Raw genomic sequence first — 16,702 nt, 5'->3', positions numbered from 1 at the left:
CAGCATTCTGTGCCGTTCTTGACCCATGATTCATTCTCTGTTTATGTGTAATTTTGACGAATAATGGAGTCCCGGCCCTGTGCTTTCAATATGTTTCATCCCAGACAAGATTAATACAAACAATTTTCATTAAAAACCATTACCGTGCGTCTTCGGAACTAATAGAGGCCAATAACCTGTGCTTTTTCTCACCCCGATGTCCCCTGCATGTGCCAGTAGATGAAGTATGTTTCAATATGCCTATTAACCCAATCAAAAAGCAATCAGCGCTATTTTCTTTGTAATTATGATCTGTTTGTGTGGAACGGTAGTTCTAGGGGGGTGAGCCGGCATTTGGCCTTCACCGCTCCGGAGTAAATATGAAAATAAACCACCTCTCAGGAAAGACCTAATTAGTCTGTCGCTCTTGGTTTTCCATTCGTTTCGCGGCCCTGACAGTTGCGGTCATGAGTGTCAGATTTAATCTGGTGTTGGGGTCGCGTGAGCCCTGGAGCGCTGGCGCGAGATCCATCACTTTGGGGGGTAGCGGCACCCATGAACATTCAATAACCGTCTCTCTCCTGCTTCGTTCCATCTGTGCTGATAGATGTTTTTTCATACAGCTCATTACAATGTCTTCATTGTTTATTGACATCCCCAAGTGACAAAAATATGCCTAATTTTATGTTTCACAGGCATTTGCATTTATTTGGCTGGAATGCGCCGGGCCCTGTCTCGGAATGATGTAGAATTGCAATCACTGATGCTTTGTTTGTGATGTGTGTGCATGCATTGATCCTTCGTTATGACGGACTATAAAAGATGAGCATTCATAGACCTACGGCTTCCTTTGTGAACTTGACCTCATCGCAAAAGGAATTTGAACTTTAGATTAAACTTTGTAGTCAATGCATTTTTTCCCTGTGTGGCCAACATGGTGGTTGCACACTACTCATACGCTTTCCACAGGATGCATACCGTATACTTTCAATTGAATATACCAATATTAGAATATCACGCAGATGGTACATTCAACTTTTAACCTGTAATTTTCTGAATTTATGTTTTGTGTTTTTCGGGTGACGCACACCTGTACAGTATCAAGCATTTTTGCCCATGTGTGCCAACAGCTGTGCAAGCGAGTCTCCACGATCATTACCGAGCTCTGCTGGAAATCCCTAAAAGGTGCACGTTGTAGTGGAATTTCTGCCATCGTAAAAACTTACTAATGTGCGTTTAATTGTCTTCTTGTAAACTGGAAAAAGGGGGCGTAACTGGATGAATGTGAATGAATTAGGATTCTGTTGACTTAAACAGCACGGCTATCAGATAACCATTACAACACTTTATACTGCAAATGTTTGTATTCCCTTTTGTCTTCGCCTTGCCAAATCAAGGCATAATGAAGCATGTTCTGCTCGCAGCAGGTGAACTCCATTATTTATTGCATGCAGCGTACTCGAAGTGTCAGCCGTAAGGCATGCTATTTTATGAGTTGGTATGTTTCCCGTGCTATAATGTTTAGTTCCCTTTCTGTCGGTCTCTCGAACGTTGTGTCGAGAACGACAGATGGGGTTCGCCCTTGAGAACCAATCAACTCTGACTACTATAGAAAAGGCCAATGAAATTTGTCTGCGGCCTCTCGTGCCGGACAAGCACGTGCTGGTCCAAGTACAGCACTACAGCTGTGGCGTACATTAATCGTCAGGGTTAACACGACTTGCTCGACGCCTCCTCATGTGGAGTCAACAGGTGATCCGCTACCTGCGGGCCACACACATCCCGGGTAAACTGAACCAGACAGCCAACGCCCCCGCAGTCCAGCTCATTTGGATGCTGTTCGGACAGGCCGAGGTAAACCTGTTCGCCTCCCGCAACACCACCATTACCCGCTTTGGTACTCCCTGTCCAAGGCCTCCCTCGGCACGGATGCCCTTGCGCACAGCTGACCGCGGGATGGGCGGAAACACACCTTCCACCCCCCAGGAGCCGTCAGGGAAGAGGAGCACCAAGTGTTATGTGTAACCGCACAATCACACCTCTGGAACCTCCATGTCTGGTCTCTAGACGGGACGAGAAGAGACTGAGATGGCCCCATCTCCGCTCCATACCCTCTTGGGACCCTAATGTGGGTCCTGGGGGGGTCCTCTGGGCCAGCCAAGATCCCCTCGGAGGTTCCGATCTTCCTCACCTGACGAGTAAGACGGCCCTCCTGATGGCGCTCGCGTCCTTCAAGAGGGTAGGGGACCTCCAAGCATTCTCTGTGTCCCCGGATTGCCTTAAATTCGGCCCTGGCAACTCTCGCGTTATCTTGAGACCCAGGCCCGGATACGTGCCCAAAGTTCCCACTTCTCCCTTCCGGGACCATGTGGTGGACTTGCAGGCGCTCCCCATCGGGGAGGAAGACCCAAGCCCATTCGTGTTGTGTCCTGGACCGCACGTAGAGTTTCATTAGCTCTGATCAGCTCCTTGTCTGTGTTGAAGGTCAGCAGAAGGGGAAGGCTGTCTCCAAGCAGAGGCTGGCGCACTGGGTCATGGATGCCGTTACGACGGCATACTGATCTCAGAATCTCCCATGCCCATTGGCAGTGAGGGCTTACTCCACACGGGGTATAGCCGCCTCCTGGGCACTGGCCAGAAGCGCCTCTCTAGCAGACATCTGTAGAGCTGCGGGTTGAACACCTTTGCAAGGGTTAACAACCTTCGCGTAAACCCGGTGTCAGCCCACGTCCTGCATGGTGTCATGTAGGACTGGCATCCGGGGGGTGTATGCCTGCGAAAGCACCTTTCCACCCTCCAGTAGGTTAGGTCAGTGTGCTATCTACCTCTCTTCTTACCCAAACATATGGCTAAGAACAGGTATCTCACCAACCTTCCTTCTTACCCAAACACTGGTTAAGAACAGGCATTCCATCCATCGCTAAGGAAGCACCCCCTGGGGGTTGGCTGGGCAGAGCAGCCTTCCCCCTTAGGCCAAGACGTTTTGTTTCGACTGTGTTTATATTCGTTCATATACATTTTTAATCCTTTCTAATTATAACAAAGGCTGAACTTGTGTAACCGGACCCATGACTATGACATAAGCAACGTCTCGTTTGAAAGGTTGTTGCTATGTAGGACGCAATATATTCTGTGCTGTACTAACTCTGTTTGTATACTATCCATCCTCAATGGGATTCAAAATTAAATGTATTAAAGGTTGAAAGGATAATCCTTAAAGTAACCAAATGATGTACAGTTTGTGGTGAAAAATTAAAGCTCTTTGCAAAAGGGAGGAGTTTAAGGGTCGCTGCACTAAATGAATAATTATTGATTCATTAATTAATTAAATAAGGGATGCTTTACTGAATGAATAAATTGAAAAAAATGTTACATAAGAAATTATTAATAACATGCGTCAAGGCAACAACAGTCACATTTGTTGCACATTATGAGCATTAGTAATATTTGCATACTATTTTTCTACGTATTGATATACTGTCCCATCACAAAAACAGTTTATACTTTTAGGGTATAGTGTTTGTAGGTAAATTGGGATGCAATATAAGTATCCGCAACATCCCAGACAAAAAAAGTGCACTAAAGTTCACTTAAATAAAGTGCAATAATTTTGCTAGTACAGTAATAAGTAAGTAAATATATAAAAAATGTCTTCAATACTTTTTAAGATGAACTTACCGTACTCAACTGTGTTATTGTGAGATACAAATAATTATAAAAACTGTATTTTTAGTATATTGAAATTATATTTCACCCCAAACTGAAAATTCTGTCATCATTGACTCACCATTTTGTCATTTCAAACCTGTGTGACTTTCTTTCTTCCGCAGAACACAGAAAAAGATATTTTGAAAAATGTTGTTAACCGGCACCCATTCACTTGCATTGGTTTTGTGTCCATTCAATAGTATTGAACGGGTGCCGGCGCTCATTCAAATATATTCTTTCATCTATTCTGGTATAAATGCATATTTATTATATTTTTACTATATCTAAACCCCAAATAGTAATAATACTTATAGTATATATAACTATAAACTAAAGAATTCTCATTTTGGGGTAAAAATTCCTTTAAGTACAAACTTAATACAGGTATGTGAAAAAAGAGCACTTTAAGTGCACTAATGGAAATGTATAGGTGTAATTAAATAAACTATTTAATTAAGTGCACTGTTTACCTGAGGTAAAAAGATATTGCAAACTGAGTAGGCTTTGAATGACAAACAGCCAGAAATGAAATGGAGTTAACATGCATAACGTAAATGTAAGATTGAGATAAACGTTATAATTCTAGCTACTGAAAGATTTTACTTGTAATGCTGGAAATTTATTTTGGTAAATGTGTCAATCAGGCATATGTGAGTGCTTGTCCACTTTATTAGGGTTCAAATGGGTCTTGCTCACTGCCCCATAGTGACAGGAGGTTAAACAGAGAGTGTGGGAGTCTACCGCTTCTCTGCCCCCTGAGGGTGAATACGTCAAACACAGGCAAGACAGGTCTACCCTGGCACCCCACAGGTCACTTCCAGGTATTACTATTCAAAACCGGTCTCAACAGCTAGGCAAAAGTCTGTTAGCCTATTTAATCACTGTAACCTACAGATATTCTCAGTGCTTAGTTTTTACACTTATCGGTTTACACATGCTGTGAGCACTTAAGCCATCCAAGGTTTTCTTTCTTTACAGAATGGTATTTAAAACGCTCGTGTGCTTGAGGAATATGTTCACTTCATACATCATTCCTAGGGGGTCCGTAATTTTCTGGAATACTTTAAATTAATGAAACAGATGGTATTTCCAAACAACACCTGGGATGTTTTGGCACCTACTAGCCCACAATAAATTCGTACCCTGAAAATAATCCTGGCAGTGAAAGAATAATCATAAAATGATCTAGAATGATCTAGAATGATCTAGAAGCGCCCTGCATCACTGTAACCTCTAACCCGTTAATATCTCCCTGACATCTCCACTGATTCTAATGGAGATTTTTTTTGCAGTACAGTGTAATCTTTCAAAAAGACACATCTGTCTGGGATAAGTTCCAACAAGAGCAGAGGGGCAGAAAATATAAAAGCCAATTTCCATGTGTCGGGTACTTATAAGTTAATGTGCGGCAGGAGCTTAGCAAGGGAAACCTGCCATCAGCGTCATACTGTTGGGGGTGAATTTATTAGCTGCGCAGAGACAACCGCATGACACGCTGGGCCAGGAATGCTGGACGTGTGCGCAAATGACCGTAGAGTTTCTCATTTATTTTCATTATTTTGTCTTCTGTAAAATTGCCTATTTCTTTTAATCTGTCTCAATTTATCTACCCCCCAGCATGCGCCGTTCTGAATTGAACATGTATGTTATCGTAATGCGTATGTCAGGATATTCAAGCCACCTGGTAGGAGATTGGACACGGAGAGACTGTAAATGTCCTAATGTGTCTACTAATGTCTTAACTGACTGTGCACGGACTGTATTGGAAGACAAATGGAATTAACGTCATAGGAAAGGTTAAAGTGCACTAATGTTTTAATTTAGTGCTTCCCAAAGTGTGGGCTATCGCGGTATTGCAGGGGAGCAGTGGCTTAGGTTACATCAAAAATGTTTAAATAGTTTATGAAAACATTTGACTGCAATGCCATTGACTGTGTCACTTCTGCCACTTAGTATCCAATATAATGGATTACAAATACAAAATATTTATATATATGTGTATATATATATAGCACATTTTTGTGGAAGCCTATATAAACAACTTCAGTATACTATAGTATTTACTTAGTATTACTATAGTAAATTATTAAACTATTTAAAAAAAATTATTTTACTATAGTGATGTTCAAAACACTAGTATCCAGACCTTCTACTACAGTTTACTATTGTTGAGATTGCACATAATTCACATGAAACTATACAAAAGAGTCTCGTTCTGTATTTTTTACAATCAAAAATAAAGTTTGGGTAGGTCTGTTTTTATGCATTTTGGTCAGAAACTATGAATCATGGGTAACTAGGATCCAAAATTGTCATGAAGGTATAAAGTCCAAAGTTCATTTACCCAAGTATGTTTTTTCAAGCAAAGTGTTTTGTATATGCATGTGTTTTTAAAACATTATCATTCAAGTCCAGTATTATTTTACTATATCTCTAGGATAAACAAAGGGAACACAATAAAACCACATTGGCATACAGTCAAGCAAAAGTCAACTATATAATAAATATGCATTTATTCCAGAATAGATGAACCGTGTGCTCTGGGTATTTTTATAAATGAGTGATTTGGGAATGTTGACATAAATGTAATGCATATATAGCCTACAGCATTTTATGAATTACTACATTTGTTGACCAAAAACAGTACTTTGACAACTTGGCCCAATTAGTGTAAAAAAGCCTGTACTTTTCCCAAGGCAACGGCACAATACAAGTTAAAAATCATTTTGTAGCCAAGACTTAAAGATAAATGCTGATACAGAAATTCCAAAACTAAACCCAGCCTGAGAAATATTCTCTGCGGTAAAAACTGTGACAGTATATCTGAAAAGAAAGTGAAGTGGGATGTGTAAGACACCTAAGCCTCAGGGGTCACAGCGATCTTACAATTAACACTCTTGCCCTCTCACCAGGTAGCTCAGCTCGAGACAAGAGCACCAGTCTAACATCAGGTTAAAGGGCAGATTTAGGAAGGAAGCACCATGACACAAGGAAACGCTTTAGCTTGCCAACATTTCTTTTGATATAAATATCTGCTTTTTCAGACACTAGACACTAAACCCTAACTTTAAAGCTGATGATTAAAAACAGCATGGGATGCAATATGGATTAGCTAGATGATGTTTTCTTGAGAGGCAAAAAAGTGAAAATTGCTTTTTATAAAAACTACAGAGACACAATCTATAAAAAGCTACTTTGCGAAGTGCATTATTTTTAGGATGTGAAGTAATAACAAGCTAATGAAATAAATCAAATAAAAGTCTGCAGGGCCTTCCTGATAAAGGGCAGCGTAGCTCTGGATGAACAGTAATGTGCAGTATCTCGTGATTTAATTAGAGCTTAATGGATTTGTCTAATCTGTGACACAATGTGTTGTTTTACAGCCTTCCTTTGAGAATACTGCTCATTTCAGACCAGCTAAAAACAGGAGATTATATCGTCCCTCACTCACAAATCGCAACCCAATTCATTACCGAAAACCAAATTGTGTCTGAAGATCAAATACATAATGGAAGCACTGGGCAATCCTATAATTTATTGCATTTGCTTTTCATAAAACGTCGGGTTTTGCCGAGTTGAATCACTGGATTAAGCGGCGCATGCGTCACTCGCAGATAGGACCACATGAGAGGCAGAACGGGCCTATTATGTGTCCATCAGCCTTGAGATTTTTCCAGGAATCATTACTGTTCGTAGGCCTCTCGTAAACCTTGACTCTTCTCGGTTAGACTTCAGCGAGTGCGATTTTAATCAAACAAACATCATCGGCCTTATTTATCTAAGAGGGCAAATAATTTATCTTTGAGAATGGCATGTATAAAAATAGAACGTTTATCTATACGCCTGCGTACGTGCGTTCGCGGGTATGTTGCGTCTGGGGTAGGTTTCAGACAGACATTGACACAGACTGTCCTTTTCTGTCTGCTAATCTAAAGCGTGCCAATATCCTGTCTGTCCCGGTACCATGCCGAGATTCACATGGGGCGCCTGAGGCATGAAGATGTGATTAATTTAACTGTGTCAAATAGTTTTACTACCAGCTCTCACCGTGTTTACCGAGGAGGAAGAAAATTGTGCAATTTTATCCAAGGGCAAGTTTGTCCTCTGTGACCGATATGGAGACAGTATTTTTTTCTCTACAGCAGATAAATGTGCTGGTTTTCGATCATTATTTTAGAAGGTACACATTTTTCTATATTTTTTCATTGTAGTATAACTAATATAATATAGATCTTCATAAATGAAGCAATTGAAATGTTTTAAATATCAAAAATGTCTGATCAGATTCAAATTGTGAGTTGTATGAGACTCCTTGAATCACATAAGAAGAAATCCTTCACATATAATGAATGGCGACTGAAGCTCTAAAGCTACAAAAAGCAGCAGAGTGGTCCCTAAGTGCTATATTACTAAGTCTTCTGGAGCCACATGATAGCTTTTTGGGAGAAATAGCCACTATTTACCAAAGATCCCGGTATCTGGGCTAGATGTCTTTGATGTGCTCACTAGAGAAGTCATGCCAGTTGTATGGACAATTTTTATGGAGCTTTTTGAAGCTTGAAAGCTCCAGTTTATTGTATTTGGGGTTTAAAGCGACATGTGGGTAAGTAAATGATGACAGAATGTTCACTTTCGGCTGAAACGTTTCCCCTCTCTACTGATCGGCTTCTACGTCCCACACATCTTTCAAAAGGTGTGGCTCACCATGCTCTTATTAAAATGCATGATGAATCAAATATATTTGGTTGATTTTTGTTCAATACAAGCTATTTGCAGTTCTGCAAAACAAGTTCAAGCAATCCGCAGAGACTTGAAATGTGTGGAGACAGTTGTCAGTCAAGTTCGAGCAATATCAAATATCGCATTGGCAGAGGAACGTGCGAAAATGCATTTCACCGTTCACAGAGTTAATGCAGATCTTATGAATGACAGCGAGAGCTAAATTCAGTTTAAAGAGTTCAGGTTTAGACCTAGACCGTTCCCTTTATTAGCAACATATGCTCCAGATTTACACAGGCTTCTTGGATCAGACCGTTAAATCACATCCAGTTGGGGAGACATGCCCGATAAACAACTGAATTACTGTTGAATCTGATGAATCTTATGCAGAATAGTTTTTTATTCATGTTAATGGGTTAACATATGTATTCATTTTGTTTCCCAATCATATTTTTGTAATGAGGTTACCTTGTATCGTTGACATGAAATTTTCCACGTAGAAATTGAATTTCACTTCAAATAGAAAAACAGAACATTGAATATGGATGAAAATTGTAGGGACACAAAGAACACAAGATTCATTTCTCTGCTTTACAAGCTGCAAAGCTGCACATCCTCTATTACACGGAACATGATGAAAATCGGTAAAATAAAATGTTAGTTGTTGCTTAGCAACATGACATTATGACTGTGTGCCGTTTTTTATTTTTAAGGCTATCCGAGGTGAAATCTACAGTACACCTGAACCTTTGTTCCGTCACCTCTCTAAAGACTCAAAGAACAGAGTGTGTGGGTCAGATTTAGCCAAGGATTGTAAAACCTGATGTCGACCCACACTGTAAACCCATAAGAAAAACTGTTTTTATCAAAAGATAAAAGGGTTCAAGGCTAGAAAATATCATTAGCTTGGTATAAAAACAGCAGAAGTCGATGGAAAGTCCCCACAGTGCTAGAAAAATAAATGCGTGCGTCTGTAGGTGGAACTACACAAAGTCTTGCGCTACACCGAACTACATTTCACAATATACACAGGGGGTGAAGAAATCTTTCACCGACCCCTTCACATGTCAACAGAGGCCTTGTGCCTTCCCGGCGCATTGACCATTGAAATCAAAACACCATGCTCATTTGCTGCACCGGAAGATGGACTTTTAATTCATTTTTGCTTGAATAAGCATCAAACTACTCTTGATTAAGTTACTAATGACCGGTCGGGACAACAAGCAGCTGTCGCGGCTCTAATTGATCGTCCAATCTTCCTCCGTGGAGACTCCTCGTACCTGCAGCATGGGACGGGCTATTTTAAGAGATTATATATTATTCCCCTAAAAAGTCAGCGGCGGTGGTGCGGAAAGACAGAAATGACGGCTCCTTTACAAGATGACATAACAAGCCTCGTCGGCGACCGAGCTGTGATATCCGCCCATTAAAAAGAAACCCCATGTTTGCCGTCGTTAAAAAAACCAGCTGCAGTTTCGCAGGTCATGACTGATAGAGCACTCCACGCTCTGATACCGGCTAAGCTAATTGTTGAAATGCTCATTAAATCAGATAAAGTAGCACATAAATCAGACTGAAGGCTCGAGCTATGGTCAGCCTGCGTCGTTTGGCTGGAGTAAATCTCAGAGGGACGTTTGTTCACCTCCTTAGATCTCATTACATCTTTTTCTTGACAAAGTTCCAGCGCCGTTGATACTGTACAAAGTCTGGACCTAAACACAGCTGGCTTCTGTAGGCTGGGATTAAAAACAGAACATGATTTGGACACCGTGTTGCAAATCTGAGCATGAAATCAGAATTATGTGTTGGATTGGGGTCTTATTGGTAAACCTAAGGCATGAACTACATTCAACGAGCCATAATTCTGCACATAAACCGGCCCAAAATCTATCATAAATTTATCCGAATGAGCAATTACACGATATTGACGTAATACTATGTAATGTTCCATAAAGAAATGTGTTTAAAAATACTCATACATATTGATGGGTTGTATCCAATATTTGGTTCCCGGAGTCTTGCAGTAGGCGACCCCACGTCGTAAGTAAAGGTTAGCGATGATGAATGAAGCACATGGTTTGATATGAAGCATTGATTTTATTTGCTCTCCCCTGACTATGGTTCATGACCCATTGCCAATCTGAAGGCTGCACTCCATCAGAGCCTGCTGTTCTCTTGGAATAGCAGGGAAACACATTAAAAGCCTCATTTGGAGCACATGTTTTGGGTGGGGGAAGCCAAATGTTGACATGCAACACAATTTGAGCACGCCTCCATGAATCTGCAACGCTATTATTAAATCGCTAGGTTTTTGCCAACCACATGCAAACGGATATGTCATCGATCATTGCTGTTTCACTATTGAGTATTCGATATTTCACTGCTGCGTGCAGCTTGCGCTTGTAACGGACATCAGCAACCAAATTGAGAAAATGAAATTAGTCCAAGCCTTGTTAGCATTACTGTGTGTGAAAGGGCTCTGTGTATTGTCTAAAGTTTTGCAGTATTTATGTCTACCCAATAAATTAAAAAGAAACAGATGTATATTTAATGGAGGCAGTGAGTGATCTACTTTAAGGGTTTCTTAATCAGGGGCCCGTCCGGAGAATTTAAAAACAAACATGTATTACATTTAGAAAGAATTACAATGATTTTCCACACATTAAAATGAAAAATATAATTTAAGCATCTTTTTGAGGTTAGACATAAATTTTACATAGGCAATCTAAAATCTGCCATCTTTCCTCATGGCCACTCAATGAATGCCATGTGACCAATTCTTGTTTTGAGTCAGATGATTGTTTTTTTGTCACGTTCAGAGACAATAGGTATCTACATATGGTTAGGTTTAGAGTATAGGTTAGGGTAAGTCTCGAAACATCAAGGATTTAGTCAAAACCAACAAGTCATGCCTAGGGATCTGACTCGATACACCAAGGATTTAGTGAGAGCCGTAGCTGTAGTGCACTGATAATTCTTATTGGCTGATGGCACCATGGCAAAGGCAACAGACAGGAAATAACATTAAAGTCCGTTTCATGTTTTATTAAAGCCTCCATAAAAATTCATGCAATGGTAAAACATTCATACCATCAAGGTTTATTATTGTTTACTGAAACTATTAAAACATTCCAGTTTATTGAAATTTTATAAAATATAATTTGCAATAACTTGAACTAAACGAAAATTTGGGAAAATATTGAAGCACTTAAATGTTAACAAAAAAAATTACACTAAAATAAAAATTAAATCATTATATATAATCAACATAAAAAGTAAAGTAAATAACAAAATTGCAAAAAAATAAATTGAAGTAAACTTAAATAGTATTAAAAGAAAATCTAATTCAAAATAGTAATAAACATCTGAAAACAAAACTTTAATTGCTCTGTTCATCTTGTATTATAATTTTTTTAATAATTTTTGCAAAAAAATTGTGCATTCCAATTAATATGAATCAAACTGCATTTGGGTTGTTTTGATTAAGTAATAATAACTAAAAAAAACAGCAAAATATATCATAAACTCTTCATTTACCACATCGTGTAATTCCCTCATCTACCAGCAGGAGCTAAAGGGAGCACACTAACAAGCCAAACCTTGACCTCTTGCGTGTACACCACTTTGAGACAAGAGCGACTGTTTTAAATAAAAGACAGTAGGGTGACTCCCTCTTCTCACACCTCTCTCCAACTGGCAGGCCGTTGATTCCTTAGACAACGTGCAACTTTGACACCGGCCGTTATTTTAGCGAACGCGTAATTTCATGCTGACAAGTCGAGAGCCAAGAGAAATATTCATTTCAGGCGTCTCCAGGAGTTTAGATAATCTGGCACTGCGAGACGGCATATGGAAAAAGTGAAGCTGAGAGACTGTGTGAACAACAGTGTGTTTAAATCAAGACCTCTAAGGAGCGGATGAAATATCTCCTCCGAAATGTTTAGATTTACAGTAATTCTTTAGACTGCAGCTTGCTTTCTCTCAAAGTGGTAAAAAGATTTAAGTAAATGACATGCTTTTAAACCTCTCTGTGCGAAAAGCATAGTGCACTTTGTATTTCCAGGCAAAGCGATAACTCCCGAGACAGGGCCGCATAGATCTTTTAACAAGTGTGTATACCGTGCGGACGGCGAGAGGTCATTTAGGTCCATCCTTTTTGTATTTTATAGCATACCCAAGAGGCAGTACTTACCAAACGTATTCCTACGGGACGTAATTGGTCTCTCTACATCTGAAAGAAGGAAAATTCAGATTGTTGTAAATCAAGATAGAAATGGAGGAAACATCATGCTCTTTTCCCATAATGATATAAGGTTCATGCCCGAAAGCCACATCCTTCACATGCATCTGGCCGCTCGGTCAACGCAAAACCAGAAACCGCACGAGCGACTCAGCACTCATCAGTCCACCCATCTGCACGTAATTACACATGCATACAGTTGGCAGAGAAAAGTTGCTAACTACTTAAATCATCCCTGAATTGGCAACGGTTGTGGCATTGGTTTGAGAAGATGCATGGTCGGGTCATTATGTCAGGCTCGAAATACATGATTAAATTCCATGCTGTCATCACGCCTAACTATTTGGCTGAGCGAAAACAATATGTATAACTCTGACAGTGCTATATTTTAACAGTGTCTCTCTCACTCTCTCTCTTGTGCCATGGTAACCATAATAAAGATTTAGATCGTTCATTAATCAGATGCTTGTACAGGAAAAGTGAGCTCGGTTCAAGGAACAAAACGAAACGAGCAAAATGGCTAAATTGATTTGTCCCTGGTTTCTTAAAAGCAGAAACCTGACTCTACTTTATATTTCTAACGCTGAGCGAGGGGGTTATTAGTGTTATTGTTGCTGTGGTCATGTGGAAAATATATTCACGAGCTCAATGATGCTGTATGGCACAAAACAATCTACATTCATTTTATAGCTCCATATTCTTAATGCATTTCAGCGATGCTCTCATTTGTTTTTGCGTGTCGTTTGTTTTCTATCTCTCCGAGGCAATTTGAGGAGAAACATTCAAGACAAAGTTGATACTTAAACGAAACGACTGAGAACTTCATTAAATCTCCTGAGTTATGAAAGAGCATCCTCTGAGCGATTAAATTCGCTTCTGGGTATTTAGACCCGAATAAAACCTCAGACACATTTAACTAAATTGATTCTTTTGATGTAAACAGCAGTTCCACTTTCCATTCATCTAGCAAACTCAACACATCATCAAGTATGCAAAACTTACTAAGGCTAGTACAAGTAACAGAAATCAATCATGAATACTTCAACGGAAAGGTCAAGACTGCGGGATGGGATTCTTTATGGGATGCTTTAGACAGAACATTAACAAACCATATAGTGTTTAAACAGACAAGATAATGTTCCCCCTGCTGTAATTAAATGAATTAAACCTCTGAAAGTGTTGGAAGCTGTGTTGTGAGTTTGGAGATCGTTTTTTATGTGGATTCAAGCTTACATACCAGCACATGCATCTGCTCACAGGACCTCCTACAGCAGCTCTCCCCTGAGAACAGCTACTAAATGAGAGCATGACATCTTTTTCACCCCCAGAACACACACACAGACACAGACGCTTTCCTCCCTGTCCCACATATGACACTGTAATGTTTATCTGGTTTCATTTTGCTCTGTTGTCTCTGCTTACTGCTGTAATTGAGCTGTCCCGAGGCTGAACCGGCCCGGTGGGGCCTGCATGTTATCAGACAGGTGCTCTCACGGGGTTGTCTCTGTGTAACAACTGCTAGAAATGCTGGAGATAGACGCGCTGCATTTACCACATATCAAGCCTACTATTTTTTCTGTAAAATATCAGGCACCAAGGAAAATTATGGCTAAATTATTATTAATCTGTTTCAGGTTTCAGCAAAAAATGGATTGTCAAAACGGGCTTACCACAGTTTCTTCAACCATGTACACTTCTGGTCCTTTAGAAAGTAAACTTTTAAAAACACTTTCCACACTCTGGATGGTTTATTTCATTTGTGCACCAACATAGTCTAGTGCTTTTTTAACATGTCATTTTATGATTGATGCCCGATTAAAAAGTGCTTATTTTTCTCTGCTTTGTTTTAGATTTCACATGCTATTCATATCAAGCATGCTGTTGATGCTGTTGTCTTTATGATAAACAAGCAGTTACACTCAGTAGTTGTCACTCAACCCGTGAGAGTTTTAATATCAAAATCAGGGTTGTACACAATTAGTCGCAACTAGTTGAAAGCAAAATAAATATTTTTGTTTAGATAAAATATGTGTGTGCTTTCTATAAGGATTATGTATATATACGTAAATTTCATATTTAAGAAATATTTACATGTAAATACATTTTTATATTATATATAATTTATATTATATTTAAAAATAAATGAATATATAAATGTTTTGGAGAAGGCGGGCCAAGACCGTGGTCTCGTATCACAGTCTCGCCCCGCCTACTTCACTACAATAAATATATATTTTTATTATTTATTATTTCTTTATGCATGTGTGTGTATTTGTATATTACATAGGACACAATCATATATATTATGTTAACAATTACTTTTATTTTGCTTTCGATTCGTCTTGAAACATTTTTAACTTTTTAACATAATTCATCCTACATAAGGTCTACAACATTCTGTAAAAATAAAACATTAAGGCCTATCTCTTTATGAGTATAAGGCCATCTTTATAAAGTAAGGCCATTAAAAAAATTAAACCATTGTCAAACTTTGATTCTCCTAATATCCTAATATTTGAATACGAGACCTTTTTAAGCCAGACAGGGTCACTTACTAATAATTTATATTTATCATAATTCATCAAACTCTCAGAACAATATTTAAAATATATAAGGCTACATAAAGTGCATTTTAAGTTCCAAAATTGAATGAAGAAAATGTGTATGCTAGTTTTAATGTGTCAAAGCAATCCTGAAGCAACACGCTATATGCTTGAGAAATGTACAGTCAGTTACTGGGCCTGTTTTTTCGCCTGATCCCCGGCCTTGGAAAATCACACTGCCTCAAGCTTTCCCTGTTTGAAAGGAGGAATGAATCTTTCAGCTGTAGTGTGTGGCTATTTTTAGTCTGTTGAATAGATCCGCAGATAGACCATATAAAGTTGGATACCCTTTCATTTTTGAAATAAGTGAATTTTGGTCACAAAAACATTTTCATGCTGTATATCAGCACCCTGCAGAGAAACCACACTTAAGATTTTATATTTTCTTCGTGTGTTCATGTTTTTTGTTCAGAGGATAATAAAAGGTTTCAGTTTAGGCAAAATAACTGAAAAAACGTTGCAGTATTTTAACAAGCTTTGAAACACGAACTGAGTTTATTTCTAAGTCTGCTGAACAGAGTTCAGAGGTAAATCCTTTTTCATTACAGTTTCCTTAGCAACCAAGAACTCATTTGCATATAATTGCTAAAGGATGAACAAACATTCTTAAGTTTTTTGTTATAAAGCGATATAATTAATATAAGAGTCCAATAAGTGGGAATATTGTGCTGTGAAGGTCATGTTTTAGCAGCAGGCTGCGATTCTCTTTGCTTTGTTGTCAAACAGTAACAAACATTTTTTTAATAAACCTTTATACTGGTAAATAATCATTACCTTATTTTACTTTTTATACACTGTCAGGTCACTGAGTTTTAAATTAAAGTCTGAATAAATTGCTGCTGGGCTTCATCATGTGATATGCACAGAGAAAAGTGGATAGGAGTTGTTTATTGTTACCACATTCTGTCTGGCTCGTTTCTAAGATCATTGGACAGAAATAGAACAGGCACAAAATATTTAAAGGCAAATCAGCAAGAACAAAAGATGCCATTCACCATCTTGTCACCAAGGAATGCCCCTCAAGTCTGTTCTTGTTTAAACTGGCCGATGCCCAAGAGCTTGTACTCGCTTATTAATATTCATCGAGTTTATCACTGACCCCGGAGTGCAGATAATAACGATGGCTAAATGTTGCCATTTGAGAGAGTTCATCAACCTCCTCTGTCTCACAGAATAATCATTTAACAGAAACTCCAAACCCTACGCAATTCTGTTTAGTAATGATTTTCTTTAAACCAAGATTTTTTTGGAAAAAGTGCTGGAATTTGTTGCTTTAACAAACTGTTTATTCATAAACTTAAGAATAAAAATCATAGCCTGAATCAAAAATAATAATAATCAACAAATCCTTTTATAGACGGTTTCATCGGCAAGAAAATAAACAAACGTTATGAGGTCCAAACTAAACCTCCGTCAGACATCCCAAAAAAAAAAATGTTGAGTAGTTTTAATT

The sequence above is a fragment of the Triplophysa dalaica genome, chromosome 19 (assembly GCF_015846415.1).
Source record: "Triplophysa dalaica isolate WHDGS20190420 chromosome 19, ASM1584641v1, whole genome shotgun sequence".
NCBI classification, from domain to species: domain Eukaryota; kingdom Metazoa; phylum Chordata; class Actinopteri; order Cypriniformes; family Nemacheilidae; genus Triplophysa; species Triplophysa dalaica.
The sequence above is the reverse complement of the archived record's forward strand: the minus strand, read 5'-3'. Positions refer to the sequence as shown.